We start from the raw sequence: 28,000 nt of genomic DNA on the forward strand, positions 1-28,000 counted from the left end.
GAGGCAGGAGACAGGGGATGGCCTGCAGAGAGGCACAAGGCAACTTTTAGGGGGAACAGCAATGTTCTACATCATGATCCTGGTGGTAGTTACAGGGCTGTGCACATTTGTCAAAATTCGCCAAATATATACTTAAAACTGAATTTTATTGTATATAAATTATAATGCAATAAAGCTGACAAAAAAAAAGGAGGCTCCAGTCAGTCCTTTGTGTATCATATTGGACAAGCTGGTGCCTCCACATCGCCACAGTTCACACTCAGGAAACTCTTTCCAGAAGCTTTATTTTAAAACTGGTGACATTAACAAAGCAGCATATCTGCCCAACACAGAAAAAGTCACCTCTCAATATACCAGACTAAAAGTCTTCTTTTACAAAACCTCTTGTTTCTTTCTATTGGAATCTGGATAAGGTAAAATTCTTCCTTGAGTTGAGATGTTAAGGCTATACCACATATATAGTTTGGTGACAAAAAGATGAGTTATTTTGTAAGAGTGATTGCGGCGATACTGGTCCCAATTCTAGGAAAACTGATTGAATTGCATGGTTGCTAGGCCTCCTCAAAACAGGGATCTGGACTGCTATCAAAAAACAAATCACTCTGGGGGCTGGCCCCGTGGCCGAGTGGTTAAGTTCGCGCGCCCCGCTGCAGGCGGCCCAGTGTTTCGTTAGTTCGAATCCTGGGCGCGGACATGGCGCTGCTCATCAGACCACGCTGAGGCGGCGTCCCACATGCCACAACTAGAAGAACCCACAACGAAGAATACACAACTATGTACCGGGGGGCTTTGGGGAGAAAAAGGAAAAAATAAAATCTTTAAAAAAAAAAAACAACAAATCACTCTGAAGAAGATGGCGCCGAAAGTGAAGAAGGAAGCCCCTGCCCCTCCCAAAGCCGAAGCCAAAGCAAAGGCTTTGAAGGCCAAGAAAGCTGTGCTAAAAGGCGTCCAGAGCCACAAAAAAAGAAGATCCGTACGTCACCCACCTTCCGAGGGCCCAAGACACTGCAGCTCCGAAGGCAACCCAAGTATCCTCGGAAGAGCGCCCCGCGGAGAAACAAGCTTGACCACTATGCCATCATCAAGTTCCCCTTGACCACTGAATCAGCCATGAAGAAGATAGAAGACAACAACACACTTGTGTTCATTGTGGATGTCAAGGCCAACAAGCATCAGATCAAACAGGCTGTAAAGAAGCTCTATGACATTGATGTGGCCAAGGTCAACACCCTGATCAGGCCTGATGGAGAGAAGAAGGCATATGTTCGACTGGCTCCTGACTATGATGCTTTGGATGTTGCCAACAAAATTGGGATCATCTAAACTGAGTCCAGCTGGCTAATTCTAAATACAAGTTTTTTTTCACTATAAAAAAAAAAAAAACCAAAACAAATCACTCTGGTACTTTATTTGTAAGTATCCCTGAAGACTATATTTTCAGGGATCATTTCTGTAGTTTGTTATCTGTAATTTATTATAGTAAACAAATTGATCAGTGCAATTTTGTCAAAAAGTTATGGACATATGCAAATAAAATGAAAGAAGAGCAAGTGAAAGTTTGAAGCATGTAGCAAAGTGAACTCATTTTCTATCCATGGATTTTTTTTTTTTTTTTTTGAGGAAGATTAGCCCTGAGCTAACATCTGCTGCCAATCCTCCTCTTTTTGCTGAGGAAGACTGGCTCTGAGTTAACATCTGCACCCATCTTCCTCTACTTTATATGTGGGACGCCTACCACAGCATGGCTTGCCAAGCTGTGCCATGTCCGCACCCGGGATCTGAACCAGTGAACCATGGGCTGCCAAAGCAGAACATGCAAACTTAACCGCTGAGCCACCAGGCTGGCCGCTATCCATGGATTTTTAATCTATGATGGGTCAGGTGTCTATAGATATCAGAAAATGAAATGTGAGTATAGTCTGTTGGCCGGCAAGTCTAAAATTGAGGACTCTGTATCTGCAAATATGTGCTGTAGTCAGTTATGACTATACAAAATTGAATAACAGATGGCAAGTACAATAAGGGAAAGTATTTTTAAAGAGTACAAAATGATGTGTACGTACCTTAATGATTTTTTTTAATATGCACAGGAAGTCAAAAGACATACACAAAAATGTTGACAGTGATTGTCCATGAAAGGGTTGTTGATTTTTTAAAATTCCTTTCTATAATTTCCAATTTTTTATGAGAATGTACTACCTTCATAATATTTGCTTTAATTAAACAGAAAGGAATGCAAATAACATTTACAAACTACCTTTCCAGGGAAGGCCTTGCTAGCAAATTTATCATGATAGGTAATTTGTTCCATTCTACTAACTCTACCGGTTTAGTTCATGTTTTTCTTACTATTGAAGAACTTTCCAAAAGTGTTTCCTCACCTTGCAAGAATGGTCTGACCCCCAATTAGCTAAGCTTCTACAAAATGCAAGTCATTTGAGCAAGACGACAATGGCTGAGAATACTACCTGGGCAGGTAATTCAACAGCTTCATATCAGTAGTGCTCAAGAATGGAAACCTTTTCGTCTTAAACGGCTTCTTCAAATGCTACATTCAGTTTGACACAAAGATAGCTCCCTACGACAACAAGCTTATTAGTGTATTTTTAATATGAGTTAAAGGTACAAAACCATAGAAGTCATTTTCTTGAAAGTAATTGCAGAACAAGACATTATCTGTTATCAAAGTATATGCAATGTGTTGAGAAACTTACATAGAAAACTGATGCTGTGGGAAATTTCAAGTACATTTCATACTGACAAGCCAAAATATGAGAAAAATGCCTAGTGCGTGTTTTGGGGAATGTTCATGCAAGATAACAGACTTTGAATATAAACAAGTACCTAGAAAACATTTTTGAATGACTTAAAAGGATATTTATTCTTTTTAAAATGTATAGACTTGTGAAGCAACTACCAGAAAATACCTGAGAAGGTGTAGTTACTGAGCTATGCATTTCTCCAAAGACACTCTACTTTACTTTACTGACAAAAATACACACAATAAGAAAAGTCAAATTTTTTTGCAATGAAAAATATACCGTACAGGATCTAACTCAATTGCAGAACATTGGCATTCATTTGAACCACTTCCTGAAAGATGAGTAATTCTTTTATCAAGGAGATAATAATGTCTAATATTTGGTGAATTCTCAGTCTACACCAATCACTGTTCTAAGAATTAATGTTTTGCATTAATTCATAGAATTCTTATACTCGGAAATAATATTTTCATCTGACTTTGTCGGAAATTATTAAATTGTATGATTGGCTCCTGTTGACCACCTTTCCCTAAATCCATATCAAAAATATTTAAATTACGTGACAATGTGGACACTTTTTTTTTTTTTTTAAGATTTTATTTTTCCTTTTTCTCCCAAAGCCCTCCGGTACATAGCTGAGTATTTTCTTTTTTTAGTTGTGGGTCCTTCTAGTTGTGGCACATGGGACGCTGCCTCAGCATGGCCTGATGAGAGGTGCCATGTCCAGGACCAGGTTTCTAACTGGCAAAACCCTGGGCCGCCGAAGCAAAGCACACGAACTTAACCACTCAGCCACGGGGCTGGCCTCTGGACACTCTTTTAATGTTTCTCTCGTGGAGCAGATTAACTCTTTCAGAGAAAGTTACCATTAATACCAGGGGAAATGCTCTTATCAAACATTCCTTGATACTATTCAATTCCTACCTGACATTTTTCTGACTGATCATTGCTCTACATTATACAGCACATTTTGTCAAATTATTTATAATTCTCTATTGTTTGCATTACTTATTCTATCCATTTATTGTCATATACTCATGTCTGTCTAGAAAATGTCCCATTTGAATGTAATGTTTCCTCTAAAGCTAAAAGATCCTGGAAGATAAAGGCCAATTTTAATTTATCTTTATATTCCTGGGGACCAGAACAGTGCTAGGTACACTGTAGGTAGCTCAGTTGCTTTGAGCCGAAGTCCATTAGGCACTAACGCTCAAAAAGAATTCTTCTCCCCTTATGAGACAGTCTGATAACCTTGGGAGACTCTCAGGTGTGAGGCAATATTAAAGTGCAAGGCTGCCTGCACAGGTAATTAATACAAGGGAAGCAGGACTCAGCTCGTTCCCGGGGAAAGTTCAATAGTGGCATCTTTAGCAGGGCAAAACCGGTTTCCAAGTGCAGTATTAAATGACCTTCCTTCCTGCTCTGGCTGAAAGTAAATGGAATTAAGAAGTGTCAAACATGCACACTTCTATGTGGCATGCTCAGGCCCTGCTCTGGCTCATTACCAAGTAGATAACTTCAGACACCTCTGTCTACCATGCCCAGCCTCATTTTCCCCTTCTATAATTTTCAAATAACCTCCAAGGTTTTAATGAGGAAATATAAATAAAGCACTTCGTCTTCTCGTAAGCACTCGATCAGTGACACCTATTATTACCTCTCAGTAGCCCATTGGTAGAGCAAAGCAAAGTGGATGTTTCGTTTAACAACAGACTGTTCAGAAGATGGTTCTGTTAACGAAAGAAACCGAGGGCCTCTCCCGAGCTGAGAAATGATGGAATCAAAGGCAATGATGGCTGGATTACTTCCACCTGGTGAATCTGTAGGGCACCCCTGCCAAAGCCTTACTACTAGAAAAACAGCTTCTCCCTGCCCAGCAGTAAGGGAGTCACTTTTTCCAAGCTGATGAGCATCCTGCAGGCTCCTCTTCTAGCAACTTCAGGTAGACATGAGCCCCACAGGTACCAGCCCAGGTTCAGCTTCAGCTGTGGTGACCTTAAGCCTTCTTTCAAAAGCCTGATGTTTGTAGAGTAGGGGATCCCCTCTGGGCTCCTTGTGAAGCCATAAATTGCTGAGGAGTTGGAGTAGGGATGGGTATTCCAGGGAGAGGGGCTGTGTAAAGGCTGGGAGGTGACGGCCGCAGTGTATAACGAATAGGATGGATGTGGCCCAAGCTTTCTAGCTTTCATGGCTGAATAGTGGCATCACTCAACTCTCTGAGCTTCAGTTTCCTCAGCTAGACACATTTACTGTCATAACATTTGCCTTGCCTACCTCAAAATGTTATTTGATAATCAGATGAACAAAAAATATATTTTATAGATATAAGTGCTCATTATTTCCTCAAGATACTACTTGAGAAATATTCAATATTGTATCTCTCAGGCTCCTTAGGGGTCTTGGACAAGTCATTGGACTCGGCTTGTCTGAGAAATGGGAATAACAACCCCATCTCACCAGATTAGTGCAAGACATGAAAATACAAATACGCTCACAGACTTCTGCAAACTCCAAGGTCAGCAAAAAATGTACATTACTTAATTAAACGTTTCTCCCAAGAAAACACCTTCCAATATTCTGAGGCATATTGAAAGAGCCAGAAATCTTTCTGTTGCAATATAGAAAAACAGAATCAGTGCTGCTGTCTCTCTCCCTGGCCCCTCCTGGCTGCATCTTTGGTTCTTTCTTTCCGTACTCCCACACATTTTTCCTTTAATTTAGTTGGAGTGTTGAATCCAAAGTTTTGCCATTCCTTGCTCCCTCTTTTTTCTTTAGGCTGTCCTTTTCCTAACAGATTCTCCACACCCTATCCGACACCATACCTTAGGAATTAGAAAGACAAAACAGTCCTCCAGGGGACCAAGATTTGTGCCCAGCTTGCCTCAGCCCCACTCACTTACAGGTCTGCTCTGGATGTGTTTCCTCAGAGGTGGCTGAGGCGTCATTAAGTTCCTGGTTCCCTTGGAGATTAGAGTTACAAGGTTCACATGGGGTGCATTCAGCTCACATCTTCTTTCAATCTCTGTAAAAATTAAAATGCAGCAGGTATTGTTCCTGCAAATCTCTATGCGAAAACGTTCTGCCTGTGCTGACCGAAGAAATCAGGTCCATTAGAGCTCCTACTGCTCATTCTTCCTTCCAAGAAAAGAGGACTCATTAATATTAGGCTGCTGTAGACAGCAAGCAAATTGTTTTTAAATGTATTCTCTTTGGCTTTTAAATCTCTTAGGCTTCTGATTATGAGTGAATTAATATGGTCTTTGACAACAGAAGAGTGAAAACAAGCCACTGAGAAAATGAGCAGATGAAGATTTGAATAGAACCAAATATTCCAAACCTTATTAGAAAATGCTGGTCCATGCCACTCTATTTCTCCCCATATCCAATGTCTCATATTTTCTTCCCAACAATAATACCAAAATGAAAAAGAGTCATTTAAAAGATGCTTAGACATATAGTATCACATAGGGTATGAATATTAAAACATCTATTTATATCTAATCAAATCCCCATTGCCTTATGGGGAGGCAGCATAGCATACCTCTTAAGATCTTAGTCTGACAGATCTGGGTTTGAATCTTGACTCTGCTCCTCAGTGTCTAGTGACCTTGGTTAAAGTCTTTTAATACTTTTGAGATAGTAGTGTTTGATTAGAGGCATATAATGGCGATAATTTGAGTCATGGTCAACAGTGGACTGCGTATGTGACGGTGGTCCCATGAGATTAGTACCGTATAGCCTAGGTGGGCAGTAGGCTACACCATCTTGGCTTGTGTAAGTGCACTCTGTAATGTTCACACAATGACTTTATCACCTAACAACACATTTTTCAGAATGAATCCCCATCGTTAAGCGATGCATGACTATAATTCATTTGCTATCTCATTCCAGGGACTGCCTAGCACCAATTCAGAGAACTTGTCCTTAATGCTGTTCTGGAACCATTTCTAGGACCAAAATTTGTATCAGTCAGTGTTCAACCAGAGAAGAAGAACCAGTAGGAGACAGATGATAAATAGGTAGGAGATAGATAGATAGATAGATAGAGAAGTAGATAGATAGATAGATATTACATAAAATTGATTTACAATTTTGAAGGCTAAGTCAGTCAGAAATCCACAGGCTAGACAGTCAGGAACGACTAACTGGAGTATGTGAGCCAGGTGGACTCTGAGGTGGGCTTTCCTTAGTATTTCCACCCTCCCTCTAGATTCCACCAGCTCTTTTACAGTCTCCACACTGGGTTGCCCATCCTCCTCTGATGGACCTAGTCCTGCTGCCCAGGAGCATGCAACCTCCTTGGACGCCTAACGTGACTAAACGGCATGGGGTTGGTTAGGATCCAGGGCAGAGCCTCGGGTGCATAGGCAGAATGAAACTCCATAGGCACAGGCCAAAGCTGTCATTCACAGACAGACGGAATTTCTTCTCTCAGTGAAGGAAACCTCAGCCCTGATTTTAAGGCCTTCCATCTGATTCAGTCAGGCCCACCCAGATTATCCACATAATCTCCCTTACTTAAGGTCAAGTGGTTAGCGTGACTAATAACGTATGCAAAATACCTTCACAACAAGAGCTGGATTAGTGTTTGGATCACTAGTCTAGTATAGGAGGGACTGTAGTCTAATAAAGTTGACACGTGAAAACATTATCACAAATATTTCAAAAATCCAATCCCTAGGGATAAACCTGAAAAAAAAGTTGTAAGATCTCTGCATTGAAAACTACAAATTACTAGGAGAGATATGTTAAAAGATGTAAATAAATGGAGGATTATCCCATGTTCATAAATTGAAGGCTCAATATTGTAAAGCTAACAATCCTCCCCCAATTTAATAGATGAATACAATCTTAATTAAATCCCTAGCAGATTTTTATATATATGTTGAAATTGACAAATGAATTTTAACACTCATATGGAAGTGCCAAAAATCACCACAATGATCCTGAACACCAAGAAAGCTGGATAATTTACACTTCAGATATCAAGACTTCTCTAAAGCTGTATTAATTAAGACAGTATAGATTAGCATAAAGACAGAGTAGTAGATCAAGAGAACAGAATCGAGTCCAGAAACTGAAACAAACATATGAGGTCATCTGATTTATGACAAAGGGGCCACTTGCTGCAATGCAGTGGGGGAAATGACGGAATTTTGTACAAATGGTTCTGGGTCAATTGGATAGCCAAGGAAAAAAGTAAATCTTTATTCTTACCTCATATCATATGCACACAAAAATCTGTCCCAAAGGGACTATAGATCTAAATGTGAAAGGTAAAACAATAAAGCTTTTAGAAGAAAATATATGAGAAAATCTTTATGACCTTGGAGCAGGCAAAAATTTCATAAATAGGACACAATAAGCACTAACTATAAAGGAATGTATATATACTTTTAAAATTTATATATACATATTAAACTTAAGAATTTCTGTTCATCAAAGGGCACCATTAAGAAAAGAATAAAGTACAGAAATAGACCCACATGGATATAGTCAATTGATTTTGGCAAATATGCCAAGATAATTCAATGAGAAAAGGAAAATGTTTTCAATAAATAGGACTGAAATCACTGAATCGCCATATGGAAAAACAAAAAGATCCTTGACTCCTACCGCACATCTTATTTAAAAAAAAACAAAACTCAGGATGTATCTTAGACCTAAATGTAAAAGCAAAAAGTAAGAGCTGATAACATTCTAGTTCTTGATCTGAATGCTAGTTACAGGGTTGTGTGTGCTTTGTGGAAATTTTTCAAGCTATGTACTACACTTTTCTGTATGTATACTATGCTTCTATAAAAAATACTATATATATGTGTGTGTGGTTAGATAGATAGATAGAGAGAGAGATGGATGGATAGATTTTATTTTTATTCTTATTTCAAACCCTAACCCATGTAACCTTAGTATGAGCTGTCTCTAATCCAGACCCTAGCTCCCCCAGGCTAGAATTAATCTCCCCTGCCTTTAACTTTAGTAGTATTTATTTGTGTCATAGTGCATTTGGAAGCTATAAAAAAAAAAAATACCACAGACTGGGTGGCTTATAAACAACAGAAACTTATTTCTCATGGTTCTAGAAGACAGAAGTCCAAGGTCAGGGTGCTAGCATGGGAAGGTTTGGGTGAGGGCCCTCTTCTGAACTGCAGGCTGCTGATTTCTTGCTGTGACCTCACATGGTAGAACGGGTAAGGGAGCCCTCTGGGACTCTTTTTCAAGGGCCTTAATTCCATTCATGAGGGCTCTACCCTTATGGCCTCATCACCTCCTGTAGGCCCTACCTCCTAATAATTATCACCTTGGGAATTAGTTTTCAATGTATGAATTTGGGGGGGAAACAAAGAACGTATAACAATCTGTACAGTCCTTTATGGTACATCCTAGTTTCTTCCCTGCAGTAATGTTACCAGGTACAGATTTTATTCTGCTACTAGACTGTAACTATATCCATCAAAGAGTCTAACCATGTTTTGGCTGCAGCAAGTGCTCAGCAATTACATGTTGAGGGAGTAAATGAAATTTTGGTTTAGTTCTAATACAAGCCTAATTGAGAAAGATTCTGTATTGTGCCTGTGTTGAGAAAGATTCTGAGGTTACCTTCAGTCTCAGCAGGATGGAATGCTATAATCAATAAGTAAGAGAGGATGGACAAGTGTTACACATGCTATATATTTGCCATCCCTTTTCCATGGCCTTCAATTGTTTAATCCCAAAGTGAAAATTGAAATAGTCATTCATTTATTCATTAGTTCTTCCATTGATTCAAGATATATTTATTGAGCACTGACTATGCTAGGCCGTTAAAAGCCAATATGATTAGAGAACTAGCTAAGTGTTCTAGAACATTTACTCATTTACTCATTACTCTCATTTTGAATAAGATATTCTTTTTACAGTTTGTATAATCATTTTAACAGCATTGATTAGTGATACTTCATAGTGCAGGCCTTTGTCAAAAAAATACTAGTGTCCAGGGGGCTGGCCCCATGGCCGAGCGGTTAAGTTCGCGCGCTCCGCTGCAGGCGGTCCAGTGTTTCGTTGGTTCGAATCCTGGGCGCGGACATGACACTGCTCATTAAACCACGCTGAGGCAGCGTCCCACATGCCACAACTAGAAGGACCCACAACGAAGAATATACAACTATGTACCAGGGGGCTTTGGGGAGAAAAAGGAAAAAATAAAATCTTTAAAAAAAAAAAATACTAGTGTCTTTTAAACATGATAATGTTTCATTTATCTTATACAACATTCCTGTTAATTGCAAAAAGATAGATGTTCCTATACCCATTTTACAAATAAGAAACTGAGTCACAATAGAGCCTAATATAGCAAAACAGAGAAGTGAATCTGAGTTTTTCTAACCATAGAATCTTAGATTAAAACAAATGTCCTAGTGATCATTCTAGTTTTTCTACAATAATATTCTGTTTTGGTGACTTCCCAAGAGAAGCCCCTTTCATGACCTTTAGCTCATTCACTGCATGCCTAGACTTTGCTAAGTATGGAAAGGCTGGCATTCAAATGCTAGCAGGGAGTAAATTCAAATAAAATGGAGAAGCTGGCACTAGAATTATAAACGTCTTCTAGAAACGAAAAGTTTAAGTAGTTGTAGTTTCTCCTTTCCTCCCTTTCAAGTTGAGTTTGCTTTTTGATAAAGGTGTCCCACAAGCATACAAATAAAAAGTCATAATGTATATATATATATATCTGCAAATTTTGCTGCCGATCACCCTACGTATCTCCTAAGTCGGAGAAAAGGATTGTGAGCGTGAGTGAGTGTGTATGTGACTGTGTGTGTCCAACACGAAGTAAAGAGAGGAGGAAAACTTATACAGGAATCCTGCAAGAACATAGCTTGGTGGTGCTGTCTCTTTTCTTTGCATAGTAGCCACAGGGCACTAAGAATGGCCAGAGAATAAAGTTTTTGATTCTCTGAAGTCCTCAGTCAGAAGGTATGTTATGTAGATGGAGTAAATCCTAAGGTTTGGGTAATTTACTTTGAAAACCTGATATATTGCACCAGCTTGAGAGTTGGTTACTATTCCCTGAAACTAAATTTATTTTCCTTTTCTAATTCTATTTTCCATGCAACTTTCCATGAAAAGAAATAACAAGAAACTGGGGCCACGCCAGGCTCTCAGGAGTGAATATTTAGATAGGAAAGGCTAGTCCCCAGATCCCTAAGATCAAATGACATCTCTGCTGTAATCTAAATTTGACCAGTTTTGACTTGTGAATTTCAGGATTCTGAATGTTTTCTTAGGTCTTCCTGTCTTTAGATTCACTCCTTTCAATTAAATATCTTTTCCTCCAAATTGAGATTTTTAAAATATTGCCCAATTATTCCCTAGTAAAACATTATCCGCGAAGTGTTTCTTAAAGAACTGGTTAACTCTTAAAATTGCTGCTCTATCAAACATGTGTGAATGTAATTAATTCATTTCCTTGATTTCATAGGTGTGATATCACACGTACAAATTATAACATACGAATCTGCTTCCTCGCAGGGAGCACCATGTGTTTAGCACAGCAATCTATTACACCACACACACATTATTCATTAACACTAATGGACATCATGTGCATAAAGCCCCACTCATTAATTGCAAAATTAAACTCCCTTGTGTATAAATAAATCACACCCCCAGCTATAGAAAGGCACTTATTTTTATCTTTAAATTTGTATTTTAGTGCTTGTCTAATAAATGCATTGCACTGTTCTATAATATCTTTTATTGTAGCAAAGGTTTGGCTATGCTGGGAATAAATTCCATGTACTGAAGTCTGTCCACTTTAACCCCAACAGAGTAGTGTTAGAACTATTCTTATCCTTCACTTGGTCACTAACATTCCAGGCCAAAAGACACATGGTTAAAGTGGATAAATGTTTTGCCAGTTGATAGTAAGGCATGTTGGTCGTATTCATAGGGAAAACTTTTGGCTGAATTTTTGGGAAAAAAGGCCTCTTGAACTCACCCTTATCTGGTTCTTTCTCACTGAATTGGAGAGTAAGCTATCATCAGTCTCTGTGGTCTGATTTCCCAAGCTGTAAAATTGGATAATAATAAGACCTATCTTATCAGGATATTGGGAGAATTAAATGAAATAACAGACATGGAATTCTTGCTACAAGACCTGCCACAGCAGGATAGAAGCTAGAAAAGGAAGCTGAGATGATCCAGCAATTAACTGAAAGTCATTTAAACTATGATAATGAGGCCCTACTCTGTGTCAGTCACTCTAAGGGATGCTTTTCTTCTTACCCCAAGCAATCCTCACAGTTCTCATAGACAGTCATCATTATCCCCATTGTATACATAAAGCAATGTTATAGTTTACAGGCGTCTGGCTCAGAGAGGTAGGCAGCTCTCTCCAGGTCCCACAGATTCTGCACAAGGATTCTGTGTGATTAAGCTCTACGCTCTTTCTCTGATCAAAAAAGCTGAAGAACAAATACAGAAGGAAGAGAAGTTTTTTTATCTAGAAAATATCCAAAGATCCATAAATTGCCATGATGTCTTTTTTTGTAGCCTCTCAGACAATTTTTGTAGATAATAGCTTTATAAAACCGTAGAATATCTTCAATAATATCATCAAGTATAGATAGATTTAATGATAGAAACTAGAATATTAAGCATCTTTAGCATCAAATAAATGAGTGTCAGAGTAACTCTGGAACCTTGCAAGCTATCTCAGCTCAACCTTGCCCTGCTTCACACATAGGGGAAAAAGATATCCAGTCAAATTTTTCTATTTGTTTTTCAAAATTTCCTGGTAAAAATGGCAGAATGTCTAATGTAGTAGAAAGGAAGGAAGGAAAGAAGGAAAAGAGAGAGGGGGAAAAGAAAAGAAAGAAAGAAGGAAGGAAAGAAAGAAAAAGAAAAAAAGGAAGGAAGAAAGAAAAAGAAAAAGAAAGAAAGAAAAGAAAGAAGGAAGGAAAGAGAAAGAAAGAAACAGAAGGAAGGAAGGAAGGAAGGAAAGAAGGAAGGAAGGTAGGAAGGAAGAAACAAAGAAAGAAAGAAAGAAAAAAGGAAAGAAGGAAAGAAAGAAAAGAAAAATACAAACTACAAAAGAACAAGGATGCTTTTAGCCGCATTTATACAGAGATTTTTTAAATGTTTACTTGTAACATGATTAGTGTTTGAGAAGATTTATCTGGTATAAAAATAGTTTTAAAGTTGTAAAAAATGTTTTAAATAAATAAGAGGCTCTGAGAACCATCTAGCATTTACAACATTGTTAAGTACTGATTGAAGTGTCATTTTAGTAATGCTTCTAAAATTTCCTGCATAAACTAGTGCCCTTATATGTCTACATAAACAGTTTCTCTATTGCAAACAGTATGTCTTCTTGGCTCTTAACAAAGATGAATACTTCGAACAAGGGATTAGTATTAGCATTTCTTCAAAAAATGGTAAAAATTCATTATGACCCTCTCCTTTAATATATCATTGTGTAATCCACTTTACATTTGAACCCAAGAAAATGGTGTAAGAATTTCCACGGGAAAAAAAGTGCCATTTTATTGTAAGTCAGAGAGATTTTTCTACACATGCACTGCTACCCTTCCTATATGTATAAGTTAATAGAAGATATTTTTAAAAACGTAGTTTTAAAACACATTTATATAAATATATAGGACATTAATAATATTTTATGTTTTGTCTCAAACTCAATGCAGCCATATTTTTACATTTGTATGTTTTTGCATTTGTTACCACTCAAAATACCTAAGATTCTAAAATGCTGGCATTCGAAACATAACCATTAGGATAGTTGTTACATATTTAATTTCATGCTCCACTCAGCATAAAGCAGTTGTGGGACTACAGACCAAAGCAAATTAAGTAGCTTCTTAGATAATTTCCTGCTTAATTGAAAGCAGGTAGCTTTTTAAAAGTAATAATTGGCTTTGTTCAAATGATTGTAAGGTTATTTCTTTTTTTTAATACATGGTTGTAGGATAACTTTCTACTTAGTCCAAGCACAGTGGGTTGGGAATCTCCTACTGAGTCTAAAGGACATGAATGTTACCTAGTGCTGGCAGCAAATTAATGAGAGCATTCCATGGTGGTGTGTGGATGTGGGGACATGGGGCAAAGTGAGGAAAAAATTTATATATTTATCATATATACTTATATATTTATGTATATATACATATACAGCCAGCTCTGGTGGTCTAGTGGTTAAGATTTGGTGGTCTCAGGGCAGCCTGGGTTCATGTCCCAATCCAGGAACCACAACACCCATCCGTCGGTTGTCATACTGTGATGTCTGTGTGTTGTTGTGATGCTGACAGCTATGCCGCTGGTATTTCAAATACAAGCAGGGTCACCCACGACCGACAGGTTTCAGTGGAGCTTCCAGACTAAGACAGACTAAGGAAGAAGGACCTAGGCATCCACTTCCAAAAAAATCAGCCATGAAAACCCTATGAATAGCAGAATTGTCTGATACAGTGTTGGAAAATGCGAGGATGGCGCAAAAAAGACTGGGCAGGGTTCCACTTTGCTGTGCACAGGGTCTTTAGTAGTCGGAATCAACTCAACAACGGCACTAACAACAAATATTTCCATGCATACATACATACATATATATGTATACAGACAGGTACATATATATTTACTTACCATTAACATGTACAATAGATTGTATTTCATTTCTGTTATTCTGATTTACCCCTAGTGCTGGTCTAATGTTAACAAGTGATCTATTATGAGACTCGTAGCCCCAGTTCATGTCTAACAGACAAGTCTTTCTCATTACAGTGTAAAACTGACCCTCGGCTGTGATATATTCTCTCTCACTTCTGGAGATACAGTCCTAGGAGTGACTGTGAACATGCTAATAAAGAGACATGAAAGGAATTTGGTTGGACACGAACGCCTATATAATGGGTGCACTATGGAGTTCTGCTTTGTCAGAAGTCAATATTCAGATTCTTTTCAAATAAATTAGACCTTCTAAAAAGCTTTTAAATTACAGAAAATTAGAAATGCTTTCTTGTTGCCTAGACTTAACAGAATAACAGAGAAACAGAGAAAGAGAGAAACAGACAGGGAGAGAAGAAAAGCTATTCTTCAGAACCAAAAATTTTAAAACACGACAGGGAAAAAATATATATTGAATTTTTACATTCAATTGCCATAGTGAATCATGCAACTGATAACAGTGAGCATCAGTGCCCTAGAGCTATGGGATAAGTGCTAAGAGATGGACTTTCGGCACTTACTAAAGTTCTAACTTGCCTACAGCCTTTGAGGCCCCTGATTCTATATTCCGTTCTACTTTGGATCACGGCTGTCAGTCAGACTGCGCTTAGAACCACTAGCTATGCAGTTACAATGCATTATATTAGCAAATCATTTTTTTTTCAATACTTGTAGCCAACATGTGGTACTGAATGCTTAGTTTCCCGTTTTTGTGGCATTCTCAAGGACGTTTTTCCAGTCATTTTTAAAAGGTCAAAAGAAAGGAAGGAAGGAAGGAAGGAAGGACGGAGGGAGGGGAGGTGGAAAGTAGGAAGGAGTAAGGGAGGGAGGGAAAGCAGAAAGAAAGGAGCAGAAGATGAGCCATGAGTGAGTCCGGCACTCATTAGAGATGTTCATCAACTACTCCAGTTTTCCACCTTCATGGCATAAGGTAGAACTGTCCTTCCCAAACTACTTGAAGTGCGGGGTGGTAATGTGACACACTTTGGTCATTGGAAGAAAAGCTCAACTGATGAATATCACTGCCAGGCAGAAGCCTTTCAGAGCTGAAGCAGGATATACCTTGCTTCCTCCCTTCCTTGTGCCACAGCAACAGACAATTCTCCAAATGGTAGAGGCTCCGTCAGCCCTACTCAAACCCAGAAGGAGAAGACACAGGTAACATGTTTAGTCAACTCATGATCGACACTTAGCAGAAGCAAGAAACAAACCTTTGTTTTGATAAGCAACTAAGATTTTACTTCAACATAACCTGCATCCTAACTAATACAGTGAGTGATAGGAGAGAAAGAAGAACTCAACTTTAGCAACAATTCCCATAAAGGTGAAAGGAAGAAATAAAACAAAGTAAAAAGAACAGAGATGTTTGTATTAGAGGATATGAAGTTCTAGAAAGAATATGAAACCAAAAATTCAAATACAGGCAATAAATGGTCTAGACACTAAGGATGATACTAACAGAATTCCATCAGGTACTCCATAAGGTATAAAGATAGTCCTAGGGGGTATTAGTTTTGCAATTGGGGAGGATATTTTACCCCCTCTCTGACATATTGTGGCATTCTTCCAACATTACTTTCCTTAGTGCTCAATATAATTTTTCAGGGATTCTGAAAGGAAAAATCAACAGGAGTTGGTTGTTGCTTGAACGTGTAATAGGGAAGAAAAGTTTTAAAAAATGACGCCTGAGTTTCTGGCTTTAGTATCTGAATTAATGATGGTGCTGTTTAATGAGATAGAGAACACAGATGAGAAGGGAATTTAGACATATTGAGATTGAAAAGCCAGTGACACATCCAAATACAGACATCCAGTGATAATTAGAGACCCAATACATGAGTCTGGAGCTGAAGGGATATATTTGAGCTGAAGACATAGATTTGGAATCTTTTAGCTTTTTCATATAACTTTGAGTTGGACAAGATAATCCAGGGTCAGTACATACTGGAAGAAGAGGGCATGATCTCAAATTACACCAACATTTAAGGAACAGGTAAAGAAAAGGAATCCTCAAAAGAAAATGAGAAAGTAAAGAAAAGTAGGAAGAAATTTACCTAATGAAATTTCCAGTCCCTTAGCTTCTAACTTTTCTCCCAGTCCTTCACTTCCTGCTTACGGTGTTACTTCCCTCCCTATTCCATCACACCACAATCACTGTACCTCTCTTGCACTGTCAATAATCTTTATTATTAACTTACTCCACTACACTACCATACCTTCTGCCTTAAATCAATAAAAAAATATACACATTTCTACTTTTACTATGATATCTTCCATAGAACTATTTTTCTGGCTACACTGAACCTAAGGTTAAGAGGCTTCCAGGGTAAGCCCTCTGACTCAAACACCCAGCCCAAGTACTTAGCTTCTTTCTTCACTATATAAGTGCTGTATGGAGCATGACCAATGGAAGAAATAACTAATATTTAAACATACATTGTGTGTTAGCTATGCACTATGGTGCATCTTTTACATATAGCATATTTACTCTTGACAACACCATGGATTAATTTTTCCTGACTTTAGAAAACCTAAGAACCTTGCCCAAGATCTCATTGTAATGCAGACATTCTGTTTCCAAAAGCCTTGTCCACGCCACCAGCTTCAGCTGCCTTCCAAAGAATAAGGAGGTGTTGTTCCCTCCTTCAAAGTATTTTCACTGTTGAGCAAGAGAAAATCCATTTATGCTACAATTATTCGAAAATGGTTTCAAACCTAACAGAAATAGAAACTGAGACCCCCTTCATAATTTTCAATGTTAAACAGATACACATAGCTCAGTAGTTTTCAACTTTGGTTGTACTTTTTTAGAATCACCAATGATGCTTGTAGAAAACATTGGGTCTGCTATTTCAAGAAAGATGGACTACAAGTACTTTTCCCTATTCCTCCTCTCAAGTACAAACAAACGCTCTGGACATTACATGAAAAATAAACATAAGAAGACTGAAGACAAGGTGAAAAAAAGCAGCCAAACCAGCTAGGGAATTGGCACCTGAGGAACAACATGGCAGTGAATTCTCAGGTTTTCTTTTTGCCTCAAATATCCTCGATGAGGTGCAAGACAAGCCAGCAATCCAGAAATACCAGCAAGCAGACAAAAAAAAAGCCTCAACCAAAGCTTGCTCTGTCCAGACAAAGAAAAAGGACAAGACTAGCCAGACAGAAAATGCTTGGACAAAAACAGCCCTACCCCAGCCAAACATCACAGAAAAAACTGTGGCTCCACCTCCACTCCCACCAGCAAGAACCAAGTGGGAACTTAGACTTCTATCTTTGCTTGGTATCCCAATACACCTCCCTGAGTAGTGTCAGAGAAGGAAAGTAGAAAGCCAGGACTTTCATTCCCACAAGGAGCCTACCCAACCATGCTGTCCATAGAGACTATGTGAGAAGCCTGGAATTCCACTCCACTCAGAAGTAATGAAGTGCTCTTCATTCTTCAGTGGAGTGGTGTCAGAGAAGGATTAGTGGAGAGTCAGGACTTTCACCACTACTCAGCACTAACGAGGCCACCCCAACTCCACAATGTCAGTGGAGGCCATGTCGGGAGCAGTAATGAAGCTCTCAGTCCCCTTCCGTTCAGGGTGATATCAGCAGAGGTCTAGTGGGGAATCAGAACTCCCATCCCTTTTCTAGAAGTTATGAGGAGCCCCTTCCCACCAGGGGTCAACAGAGGTATGGATTTCCGCCCTCACCAGGCAGCAACAAGTCAGCACCTTCCTCCTCCTTCCCCCACCCTGATTCCCCTGCATATCTGTGTCAGGGAGCCTGCTAACAAAGAAGAACTAAGTAAGATCCAGAGTCTCAACATACTACCCAAAATGTCCAAGTTTCAATTGAAAATCATTCTTTATAACAAGAATCAGAAAAATCTCAACTTGAATGAGAAAAGACAATCAACAGACACCAAGACTGAGATGACAAAGATATTAAAATTATTGATCACAGATTCTGAAGCAGCCATCATAAAAACGTTTCAGTGAGCAATTATGAACATGCTTGAAACAAATGAAAAAATAGAAAGCTGCAGCAAAGAAAACAAAGATTTATAAAAGAACCAAAAGGAAATTATAGAACTAGAAAATACAATAACCAAAATAAAAAACTTAATGGATAATCTCAACAGCAGAATGGAGGGGACAAAACAAAGAATCAATGAACTTGAAGATAGTGACAGAAATTACCCAATCTAGAAGATGGAGAGAAAACAGATTTTCAAAAAATGAACTGAGCCTCAGGGACCAGTAGGATAAATAACAAGGCATCTAACATTCATGTCTTTAGAGACTGGGAAGGAGAGGAGAAAGAGAGTGGGGCTGAAAAATAAGGGCTGACAACTTCCCAAATTTGGCAAAAGGCATCCACCAACAGATTCATAAAGCTAAGTGAACAACAAGTGGGATAAACCCAAAGAAATCCACACCAAGGCACATTATAGTCAAACTTCTGAAAACTAAAGGAAAACATAAAATCTTTAAAGTGGCAAGAAAAGGGCAGCACCTTATTTACATGTGAAAAAAACAGCTAGAATGACAGCAGATTTCTCATCAGAATGACAGCCCAAGGAGGCCAGAAGGAAGTGGTATGACATTTTTTGAGTCCTGAAAGAAAAGAACTGTCAACCCAGAATGCTATATCCAGCAAAAATATCCTTCAGGAATGAAGGAGAAATTCAGGCATTCTCAGATGAAGGAAAATTAAGATAATTTGTCACCAGCAGATTTATGCTAAAAGAATGGCTAAAGAGTTCTTCAAATAGAAAGGAAATGATAAAGAAGGAATCTGGGAACATCAGGAAGAAAGAAGAAACAACAGAAGTAATAAAAATATGGGTAAGTGAAATAGATTTCCCTTCTCCTCTTGAGTTTTCTAAATAATGTTTGACTATTCAGGCAAAAATTGTAACACGATCTAATGAGGTTCTAAATGTATGTACAGGAAATACTTAAGAAATTATACTGTAAGTGGAGGAAGGTGAAAGGATATAAAGGGAGGAAAATTTTCAACATTTCACTTGAACTGGTAAACTATTAATACCAGTAGATGGTAATGAGTTATGTATATATACTGCAATACCTAGAGTAACCACTAAAAATGCTATAGAAAGAGAGGCACTCAAAAATGCTATAGATAAACCAATGGAATTTGTAAAGGAAGTGTTCAAGTAGCCCACAGGAAAACAAGAAAAAGAAAACAGAGAAATGAAACAAAGAGAGAACAAACATAAAATAAAAATAAAATGGAAGATTTAATATAAATAATTACATTTAATGTATAAAGTCTAAATACACCAATTAAGGAAGCAAGATTAGCAGAATGGGTAAAAAACAAAACAGATGACCCACCTACATGCTATCTACAAGAAACTCACTTCAAATATACTGATATAGGTAGGTTAAAAGAAAAAGATAAAAAGATAAATCATGCAAGTATTAATAAAAAGAGAGTAGGAATGGCTATATTACCATTATAAGAACTAAACTTCAAAGCAAGGAGAATTATAAGGTACAGAGACGGACATCACATAATACTAAAAGGGTTGATTTACCAAGAAGACACAGCAACTCTAAATGTGTATGCACCAAATAACAGAGGTGGCTATGTGAAGCAAAAGCTTTACAACTGAAAGGAGAAATAGGAAAATTCACAACTATAGTTGGGGACTTCAGCATTCCTCTCTGAACAATTGATTGAACAACTGGAAAGAAAATCAGCAAAGATATAGAAGAATTCAACAACACTATAACCCAATAGTGACTAACTGACACACATAGAGTGCTCCACTTAACAACAGAAGCATTCTTTTCAAGCAACCACAGAACATACAACAGGATAGATCTTATCCTGGGCCATGTATCATACCTCCAGGAATTTTAAACAATAAGAGAATTCTACATACATGAATTGACAACTTAGATAAAATGAACCAATTCCTCAAAAAGCACAAACTATCCAAACTCACACAATACGAAATAGATAATTTGAATAGCCCTATAACTATTAAAGAAATTGGATGTGTAATTTTGAAACTCCAGAAAAAGAAATCTCCAGGCTCAGATTGTTTCATTGTAAAATTCTACCAAACATTTTAAAAAAGAATGAACACCAATTCTACACATTCTTTTCCCCAAAACAGAAGAGGCAGGAACACTTTCCAATTAATTTTACAAAGCCAATAATATCCTGATACGAAAACCAAAGACACTACAAAATAAAAGAGAAAACTACAGTCTAATATCTCTCATAAATATACATGCAACAATCCTTAACAAAACATTAGAAAATAGATTTTAGCACTATAGCAGCAGAGAATTATATACCTTGACCTACTGGTATTCATTCCTACACTACACGATGAGTTCAATATTCAAAAATCAATCAATATAATCTACCATATTAACAAGGTAGGGAAGAAAAATCACATAATTCTATCAATTGATGCAGAAAAAGCACTTCACAAAATACTGTAGCTGTTCATGATTAAAAAGAAGAAGAAGAAGAAACTTGGAAAACTAGGAATAAGGGCAACTTCCTCAAATTGATTTTAAAAAATCTTTTTAAAAAAAAAACAAAATAAACCTATAACTAATATCATACTTAATGATGAAAGACTGCATGCTTTCCCTCTAAGAATCAGGAAGAAAGCAAGGATGTCCCATCTCACCATTGCTATTCAACATAGTACTGGGAGTCCTAGCCAGCAAAATAAAGCAAGAAAAGGAAATAAAATGAACTAAAACTCCTCATTTTCAGAAGACAGGATTCTCTACGTTAAAAAAAAACCCAAAGAATCTTAAAAAAAAAAAAACAAAACCCAAACCAAACAAACAAAAAACCTCCTAGAACAAATAAGTGAGTTCAGGAAGGTCACAGAATACAAGATCAACATATGAAAATCAGCTATATTTCTATATACTATCAGTGAGCACATGTAAACAGAAATTAAAAATACAATATCATTTGCAGTTGCTTAACAAAATGAAACACTTAGGTATAAATCTAACTAAACATGTGCAGAACTTGTATGCCAAAAACTACAAAATTCTAATGAAAAAATCAAACAAGATCTAAATAAGTTGAAAGACATCCTGTACTCATAGATTGGGAGACCCACATACTAAAGATGTCAATTCTTCCCAAATTGACATATAGGTTTTTTGTTTTGTTTTGTTCGTTTTGTGTGAGGAAGATTGGCCCTGAGCTAACATCTGTGCCAATCTTCCTCTCTTTTATGTGGGATGCTGCCACACTGAGGCTTGATGAGCAGTGCTAGGTCCACCTCGGGGGATGCAAACCTGACAACCCAGGGTCGTGAAGTAGAGCGCGTGACCTTAACCACTATGTCACCCGCCAGCACACCAAATGGGCATATAGTTTTAACACAATATCTATCAAAATTCCAGCAAAGTTTATTATAGATATACATAAGATTATTCTAAAATTTGTACAGAGAGGGAATGAACTAGAATAGTTTTTAAAAAAATGTACAAGGGGATAATATAGGAGGAATTACTCTATCCAATTTTAAGGCTTATTACATAGCTACGGTAGTCAAGATTGTGTGGTGTTTATGGAGAGATGGACATATCGATCAATAGAAACAAATAGAGAAGCCAGAAATAGACCCACAAATACTACAAGTGATTTTTGCAAAGGTCAAAAGCAATTCGACTGAGGAAGGATAGTCTTTTCCAACAAAGTGGATACTCATAGGTTCAAAAAATGAACTTGATCTAAACTTTGAAACTTATATAAAAATTAACTTAAAATGGATCAGACTAAAATGTAAAATGGAGAACTATAAAACTTTTAGAAGGAAACATAGGAGAAAATCTTCAGGTTCTAGGACTTGGTGGAGAGTTCTTAGACATAACACCAAAAGCATGATCCACAAAAGAAAAAATTTTTAAATTAGACTTTATTAAAATTAAAAACTTTGCTCTCCAAAAGATCCTTTTTAAGAGGATGAAAAGACTGGGACATAATATTTGCAAACCACATTTCTGATAATGGACTTATATCTAGAATTTATGAAGAACTCTCAAAACTCAACAGTAACAAGACAAGCAATCCAATAAGAAAATGGGTTAAAGACATAAAGAGACATTTCACGAAAGAGGATCTGTGGATGGCAAATAAGGACATGAAAAGATGTTCAGCATCACTAGTCATTCGGAAAATACAAATTAATAATATCACGGTGAGATATCAGTGCACACCTATCAGAACAGTTAAAATTTAAAATAATGACAATACCAAATGTTGGCAAGGATGAGAGAAACTTGTCCTCTCATGAACTGCCATTGGGAATGTAAAATAGTACAGTATGTTTGGAAAATAGTTCGGCAGTTTCTTAAAAACTAAACATCTACTTAACCATATGACCTAGCAATCACACTCCTGGGTGTTTATCCCAGAAAAATGAAAATCTATGTCCACTAAAAACCTGCACACACATGTTCATAGCAGCTTCATTTGTAATACGCCCCAAAAAGAAAACAACCACAATGTTTTACAACAGGTGAATAATTAAACAAAATGTGGTACTTCGATACAATGGAATTCTATCTCAGTAATAAAAAGAAATAAACTGTTGATACATGCAACAGCTTGGATGGATTTCAGGGCATTATGCTGAGTGAAAAAAGCCAATCTCAGAAGGTCACAGGCGTGTAAGAATCAATTTATATAACATTCTCAAAATGACAAAATAATAGAGATAGAGAATAGACTAGTGGTTGCCAAGGGTTAGGGATGGTTGGGAGCGGGGGATGACTATAAAGGGATTACAGAGGAAGATCTTTGTGGTGTTGGAATAGTTCTGTCTTGATTGTGGTTGTGGTTACAAGAATCTACAGGTGATGAGATGACACAGAATTACAAAAACGCTTTATACCAATGTCAATATCCTGTTTTTCCTATTGTACTCCAGTTATGTAAAATGTAAGCAATGATGGAAACAGTGAAGGGATATATGTGACCTCTCTACTATCTTTGGAACTTCCTATGAATCTATAATTCAAAATTAAAAGTTTGGGGGGAAAAAACCGCCCAGACCACACTCCAGACCAAGAGAATAAAAAACTCTAGGGAAGAAACCTAGCCAACAGTATTTCTTAAAAGTTCATAAGGTAGTTCTAAAGTGTGGCTGGGGTTCAGAACTATTGGCAGCCAATGCTATTAGTGAAACTACAGGTGAGTGGAACACCTGTGAGTAAGTTTAGTGGAAGAAAGAAAAGGAGAAAACTAAATATGCAAATCTATTTTAGATTTCTTGAGGGTTCCCCCCCACCAATGTTAAAACCTGGCATTTAAGTGAATTCAAATAATGTGGATGGGACAATCAGTCATCCATTATGTTATAGACCATTTTAGACAAAAGCGCCAACCCAGATAGACTGTTCTTTGGATTCTAAAGCATTTGGTATCAATGTTATAATTTTAAAACACTGAGGAGCAATTACAATCACATTTAAATACGCAGCAATTTCAGAAAATTAATGTTTCACTGAGTCCTCATTTTTGATGGGTAACAAAATGAGTCTGAGGGTTTTTTAAATTTTAATTTTTTCAACAAACTGCTGACCACTACCAGCAGTAACCCTGGGAAATGTGAAAAGTAAGTATTCCTATCTTGACTGTGAATTCCAATATATTAGTTATTTTTATTAATGATCATCAACTACTACCTAGTGGTCTCTGCAGATTGAACTGTTTGGGAAGTGTGTTGAAGACACAGAAGCCAAGGGGTATTATGAGCCAATAAACGACGACTTGACCAACTAAATGGCTTGTGTGGTTATTAATCATTCTTTAGCACCATCATCACAATATACTCACTGTGCAACTGTTCAGCTGAACCAGGAGATTAAAAGTTTAGGAAAGCCATTCTCTGCCTTCAAAGGGTTTAAAATCTGTTTGAGGATGGGACCAAATATATAAACAATAAATTAAAAAGCAAAGAAGGATATGCTAAAATCTGGACTAACAGAAAGTAGAAAAGAGCCAAAGTGCTTGTTTTTACTGGAGGTATTTTTGCAAGAGCTGAGAAGGGAGTTTGCATCTTCTGGGCTCATTGATCCTGCAGATGAGCAGCTTCAAAAACGCTGATTTATGCTATCCATGGGAGGGTTTCACTTAGTCCTCAGTTGTGGGCTTCCAAAAATGCAGCTGTTTTGAAGCAAGAGGTTTGGCACAAAAGTGAAAATGAAGCAAAAGGAATCACCTCCCACCCAACTCTGGTCAATAGTTACGTCTTCTTTCCTCCCTCATCTTCAGGGCTTAAAGAGTTTTGGATCGGGGTGGGTGAAAGTGGGAGTGGGTTGCACGCCGAACTATTTCCCTAACTCCGAAACCACGAATCTCTTCCATCTCTTCTCTTTCCTCCTCCTCATCCTCTTCTCTCTTCTCTCTCCCTCCTTCCCTCGCGCATTCTCCATTCTAATTTACAGCACAACTTCCTAGATTAGTTTTCTGGTCTGGAAAGATTTATTCATTTGGAAGCATTAAGTTTCTAACTTCAAGTTCCCAACTGTCGTGAAGTCCGATTTAAAAGCAAAATAAGAACCACTACGTTTTAACAGGGGTTAGTGCAAAATCTTTTAAAGAAAGTTGTTTCGTGATTGTGGGAGGTAATCAACACCTACTCAGACATTCTTCTGTAAGACAGCTGAGGTTTATCATTTTCGGTATTATGACAGTGAATTTTTCCTCCTTTGCTTTACGCTTTTTGGCAGGAACCTCGACTCTGCAGGTGTCAGCGCTGCAAGGGCTGAACCCTGATCGCCAGTAGGTCTGCCGAGCCTAGCATGGGCTGTTGCCCGGCAAAACACAGAGCCCAGCGAGACCGCGACCGAGGAAAGGAGTCTGCAAACGCGCTTCAGAAGGAACTGGGACCAGAGCCCTAGAAAACTAGAGCGAGCGCATTTCCCGGCAGGGGAACCCGCAGGAGACTGAAAAAAAAGAGAGAGAAAGAAAGAAAAAAAGAAACCCACCCCCGCGCTCTTAAACCTAGCGCGAGCAAGCGAATGCGCGGGCTGGCTGAGCTGCTCCAGCTGGAAGTCATTGTGCCGGCTGGCGTCTGCGTTGTCAAGGCGACCGCCCGGCCGGCGCCAGCGGAGGGGGGAGGCGGGCTCGGTGAATGGGTGACGTCACGCGGCCGGCGCCAGGCAGTCTGGGCAGCCGAGCCAATGAATCAGCTGTCGGGGGGAGGGAGGCGGCGCGCGGGAGGAGGGTGCAGGAATGCGCCCGGAGCCGCGCGGCCCAGGCCGGCGGGAGGCGCCTCCGCCCCGCCCCGCCCCTCCCTGGGCGGCCGGAGCCTTCCAGGCTCTGCCATCGAGGTCCTCCCTCCTCCTGGCGCCCGGGCTGCAGCTCAGCACCGCAGGCCTTGCTTTCTGCCAGTTAGCCCACGGCCGCGCGCTCTGCAGGGAGGCCCTCGAGCTGAGCATGGTTCAGTAAGAGAGGATTTGTTTTCCGCTTATTGCAACTGTGTCTCTTACTCCTTAAAAAAGGGAAACAAAATAAAATTTGTCCTTGTAGATAAAGTGGACTTTGAAAGTGTTGATGGATTAATTCACTGCGGCCTTACTGTGTGCTCTGCCTTGTGCTGAGTATCACGAAAAAGGAATCAGAGGAAGAGCTCAAAATTGTACAAGGAAGAAAGAAATGTAACGAACTCATGATTCGGGCTTGGAGCCAACTGCATTTTCTTCTACCATTCTATTGTGCTGTACCATACTGTACTTTCAAGAGTGTAGAGGGTAAATGGCTCCAATTTTTCAGTGCTTGTACGTTTTGTTTTTCCTCTGCTCTGTCTTGCTCTCCATTAGACAGTGACCTCCATAAGGCCAAACAGTGGGTCATGGTCATTTCAGTATCCCCAGCTTTTAGCACTCAGACACATGGTAAGGATTGTAAATTGTGATGATTGATCTATAATGCAAGGGCAAATGATCTTTGAGTAAAGGCTTGAGGAAAATGAATACCCTTGAATGCCTAAACATCTATTTTGGATGCTTACTTGTCTTTTTGGTGTTGTTCAAGATTGGTGGGGAATTGTTACTGAAACAACTGGAGCGAATGTTACAGATGATGGCGTTAAATCTGCCTTCCCCGCTGCGGTCATTTCCTTCTCTGGTCCTCCCGTTTCTTGATCTGTAAGGGAGACCTGGTGAGATGTTCCCTTAAAACCTCTGAAGTTAGACAAGTCTATCATTGTATTAATCAACCTTTAAAACTAAATTTTGTTTACTATTCCTATAATTGTATTTGGTACACATGGCAGTTATTCATTTATTCAACAAACACTTCAGGGTACCTGCCATGTGAATAGTGAGGACTAGAAGTTTTCGTTGAATTATTTTTTTCAAGTTAGAATATAGGTTCCCTGACCTGAAAACCTTTAAAGATGTGCAAATAAGAAATACAACTAGAAAATAAAAGAAGATGCTAATAAACTATTATAGACCAGTGTGTTGAAACGTGTGATATGCATTCAGTCACCTGGCATCTGGTTGAAATGCAGACTCGGGTGAGGGCTGGGATTCTGCTTGTCTAACAAGCGTCGAAGCGATGCTGGTCCAGGAACCACACTTTGCGTAAAGAGGGTCTACACTGTAAAGTACCAAGGAAATCTTAAAGTAAGAATACGATGGATGTAAGTGGTGTGATTTCCTGAAGGCCTCTGGAGGAGGTGAGCGAGAGCCAGGTGCCTGAAGATGTGGTACGCTGAGGGGAATGAAAACACCTGCAGGAGAAGAAACAGCATAAATAACAAAAGCATTGGAGAGAAAGGAGCAAAAAAAAAAAAGTAAGGCAGTGGAGAGAATTTTGTTTGACTTGAATTAAGAAATATTTGGGGGAACTACAAAAGATGAGATTAGCTATTTACTGGTGAGGTGGCTAGTCTGAAATGAATCAGAACTAGAGAATTTGGGATTTTAGAGCAGCAAAGGACCTTAAAAGTTATCACTCCCAACCAATTTGGAGTAGATGAGGAAACTGAGCGACAAAATGGTTTCATTCGGTGATGGCAGAGCTCAGAGTGGAAGCCAAGCTGAGAAATTTAGACTGCAAACATTCTGTACACAGCAGACTTCATGATATAAGGAAAACCATTTGTTATTGTTGCTCAAGGTAGAAACATGGAGGAAGAATGAAAGCAAGAGAGACAACCGATAGGAAATAATTTAATACTCCCAGCAAGGAGTTTGGGATAAGGTCTGGGCTGGGGGCATAAGGAAAAAAAGGGAAGAGTTTAATCTTAAAATTTTTGTTTTTGTACAAATTATAACGGCTGGGACCAGCTGATTAAGTCTTTTTTTGCAAGAGAATTCCCTCCATCCTTCTCGTATTCCAATACAATGTTTTTCAACCCTGACTCCCCATTAGCATCACCCCAGGAGCTTTTAAAAAAATAGGAGGGCTTGGGCTCCACCTCACATGAATTTAATCAGACTCTCTGGGAGTTGAGCCCTGGCATCAGTATTTTTAAAAGCTCCCCAGGTGATTATAATGTGCAG

At 38.6% G+C, this 28,000-nt stretch overlaps 1 long non-coding RNA gene and 1 pseudogene across 1 annotated transcript in view; one reads left to right on the forward strand and one right to left on the reverse strand.

Annotated features, from left to right (window-relative positions):
- The window catches only part of LOC111769280 (uncharacterized), a 65,249-nt gene extending 39,679 nt beyond the window's left edge, over positions 1-25,570 (reverse strand). The window contains exons 1-2 of the long non-coding RNA XR_002802160.2: positions 25,475-25,570; positions 5,663-5,784 (exon numbers count right to left, since the gene is read on the reverse strand). This is a non-coding gene — a long non-coding RNA (uncharacterized lncRNA). The remainder of the gene's footprint in view (positions 1-5,662; positions 5,785-25,474) is intronic.
- LOC100052183 (large ribosomal subunit protein uL23 pseudogene) lies at positions 854-1,393 on the forward strand (annotated as a pseudogene).
- Positions 25,571-28,000: the final 2,430 nt, after the last annotated feature.

The sequence above is a fragment of the Equus caballus genome, chromosome 20 (genome assembly GCF_041296265.1).
Source record: "Equus caballus isolate H_3958 breed thoroughbred chromosome 20, TB-T2T, whole genome shotgun sequence".
In the NCBI taxonomy this organism is placed as follows: domain Eukaryota; kingdom Metazoa; phylum Chordata; class Mammalia; order Perissodactyla; family Equidae; genus Equus; species Equus caballus.